The sequence below is a fragment of the Hibiscus syriacus genome, unplaced genomic scaffold, assembly GCF_006381635.1.
Source record: "Hibiscus syriacus cultivar Baekdansim isolate YM2019G1 unplaced genomic scaffold, ASM638163v2 tig00111238_pilon, whole genome shotgun sequence".
In the NCBI taxonomy this organism is placed as follows: Eukaryota; Viridiplantae; Streptophyta; class Magnoliopsida; order Malvales; family Malvaceae; genus Hibiscus; species Hibiscus syriacus.
Window position 1 is genome coordinate 1276112 of NW_024063030.1, and position 3387 is coordinate 1279498.

At 40.0% G+C, this 3387-nt stretch overlaps 1 pseudogene; it reads left to right on the plus strand.

Moving 5' to 3' along the window:
• The first annotated feature begins 377 nt into the window (after positions 1-377).
• Positions 378-3095, plus strand: LOC120157212 (annotated as a pseudogene).
• The last annotated feature ends 292 nt before the right edge of the window (positions 3096-3387 follow it).

Genomic DNA, 3387 nt, shown 5'->3' on the forward strand with positions numbered 1-3387 from the left:
AACAAAAAGTATAGATCAATCATTGAGCGCATTTCATAATTTGGAGGACATAACAAGATTCTTAACCTTGAGGTCGTGGGATCGAGTTTCATGGAGGGTTTTCATAATTTAGAGGTCTCCTATGAAGCTGCTCTCAAGCTAATGTTGGGTAGCCTACTATCTTACATATCCCTTACCTCATTACATATGGGAACAAGGGTCGCCATTTATAGACTCAATCATTGATTTCTATAACTGAACCAAATTTTAATTTTCAGACAAAATGAGAATATTTTTTACAAAATAAATATAATAATTTAATTTTCGTAGACTAAACTGATGAAAATGACCAAAAAGAAACACCGGTTCTTCCCACGTTGACACTTTTCAAACAAATGATGGCGAGAAAGACTTTGAAGGTTGACCGACCCTTTACTTTCTTTCTTGGTAGGCAGCAGCTCTATGATATCGGTTCTTCGTCTTTTATTGCTGTATTGTATCAATCAATATCATTTCTGTCCTAAATACTTTTCTGAGTTCTCACTTTATCAGATCCCCTTATCTATATATTTCTCCATTGTTTGATCACCTTTATTACCATTCATTTCACCACAGGCTTCAGACCCATAACTCTCTCTTCTCTTTAACAAGATAATTCCTCATCCATTGTTTTCCACAAGCCCAGTTTCTCAGCAGTGATACACCATTCTACAGAAACAAACAATCAATATGATATGAGAGCCAGTAACCAGCAGTTTAGGGATACAAAAGGGGGGATCTTCTTCATCTGCATGGACGGTCTTCCACCTCGATGAAGCAGCCCGTTCTAGTTTCTCCAATTTCTCGTGCAGTTGACTGGCTGCAAATACATTTGCTTATGGCTGCAGCAAGCAAAGTGATATTCTTCACCACTTTATATTATTTCTCTTTGCACGTGATTTACGATTTGAGTTACTGGTATTTTGATTCATTTTTCGCAGTTGTTTAATCGGTTTAGATGGATTTTATAATGGCGTAAACGTGATCCAACCCGAAACTATGGTGCTGTTCATCGAATATCGTCAATTAATATTCCCTCTCGAAATAATCAGTATGACAATTTCGCTCGCTTCTTCCCCTATTCTTCTCCTGCTTCGATCAGTTAGAGGTATAGTTTTCTTCACTATTAACAAGTGAGATCTCTGCGCTACAGTGGCCACGTTCGGGTTTGCTTTCAGGAGTTATAGTCCTTACATTGAGCTGAGGGAACCGGATCTTCAAACCGAGCACTCATCACACACAGCGACAGTTTTATCGGGTAAATTAGTTAATCAAATAGAAATTGATGCGAAAGAAAAAAAAATCTAACGAGAACAAACATGGCAACCTAACCTACACTATTTGTCTTTATTACAGGAAGCAGGAGTTAAGGTTTGTTCATTTTGCAGTCAAAGGTTATGGTAACTTCGAGGTTTGTAGTAATGAAATAATCGTGACGTGGGCTTCTTTTCGTCTGTTTATGTATTGCAGACGGCTGTTTTCATGGGCTGCAGGAGTGGCGAGATTGAACTAGGGTCTCCCAAGGTAAATGTAAGCCATAAACTAAGACCATCCAAATAATATATATATGTCGCTGAGATTTGTCTTTATTACAGGAAGCAGGAGTTAAGGTTTGTTCATTTTGCAGTCAAAGGTTATGGTAACTTCGAGGTTTGTAGTAATGAAATAATCGTGACGTGGGCTTCTTTTCGTCTGTTTATGTATTGCAGACGGCTGTTTTCATGGGCTGCAGGAGTGGCGAGATTGAACTAGGGTCTCCCAAGGTAAATGTAAGCCAATAAACTAAGACCATCCAAATATATATATCGCTGAGGTAGTTGATGATCTTTTTAATAGTTTAACATGGAGATGGAGATGAGAAGTTTTTTCCCAGCAGATTTTTTAAGGCAGTTCCCGGTGGCTAGAGGAGATCAGATGCCGCAACCCACCGATCCCAACAGGCCATCTTCTTCTTCATCTTCATTAAGGTCACGGTCCACAGGTGGTAGTCCGGATTCTTATCTGATGTTCACCGCCCCAAGTGCTCCTCGGCCTCAAGTTCCGACTGGTGAAACAATACCCTCATCACTGCTAGCTAAAGCGTCGTCTTCATCTGCCTTCGATCCACACCAGCAAGCCGTGCAACAAGCTTTGTCCGAGCTTCGGAGCAATATAAGATTACCGACGTTAGAGAGCGAAAATGCAGCGATGACCAAAGCAATCCTTGCCGTTCTAACCTCTCCTTCATCCTCCTCTTCAAAATCCCATCAAAACCCCAAAGCTACTGCTTTTAAACGTTACGGCACCAGCGCCGCCCCGACAGCAGCGGCGAGGACGCGCTTACGGCCACAAAGCATGCTGAAACGAGCCATTTTGTTCTGCAGAGAATTAGATTCGGTGAGGCGTAAACAACTGCTGCGAAGCCGGCCCACCGCCAGTCAATTGTGGCACGTGTTGTCGGAACGTAAAAGGCGAGAAAAGCTCAATGAAAGCTTCGAAGCATTGCGATCCCTTCTTCCTCCTGGTACCAAGGTACACCGCCGCCATTGAATTCATTTCATGCATCAAATGATTTAATTACTTGAAAGCTTTAACAATGTCGGTGGACTTGGGAGTACTTGGCCTCATTGAAAGCTGAAATCATGGAGCTTAATCGGAAAAACCAGTCATTACAAGCTCATCTGTCGAGTGATGCTGCCGAAGAAGACAATGGCTCATCAAATGAGAGATTAAACATTCGGATCATACCCGTACCCGAATCGACATCGCAACAAAGAATCATCCACCTGAGAATCACTGTTAGAGGAGAAAGACCGATAGTGGATATCTTAATCCGGTTGCTAGAATTCTTGAAACTCGAAAGAAATATAAGCTTGATGTCTACTGAGGCTACTACTCGGATAACAGAACTAGGCTCAGTTAGTCATGTTAACTTGAGATTTAGAATTGAGGTAAGCATTTTAATGTAAATAATCTCTAACTTTAACTGATATTAATTACGGTTTTAATATATTTAATGATGTGTAGGGCAACGAGTGGGATGAAGCCACCTTCCAGGAAGCAATTAGAAGATATAGCTGACCTGCACAGTAATCCAGCATCATCTAATTAATACAAAGAGAATACATCCTATATTTCTAAAATTTATATAAAATTTTAGAATTTTCAACTGTTTTTAATGGACGATGGTGTGCTCCGTCATCGGTGATGGACGAGTGACGAACACAATTTGGATATGGTAAATTTTATATTTAGAATGAATGCTTCAATTTTGTATATCTATGATTTCAATAATCGTGTGATCCGAAATTTAGTATTAATCCAACTGTGACTATGAAAGCAACTTCTTTGTTTCATTTTTTTAATTTCATTGAAACGTTGGCGAAATAA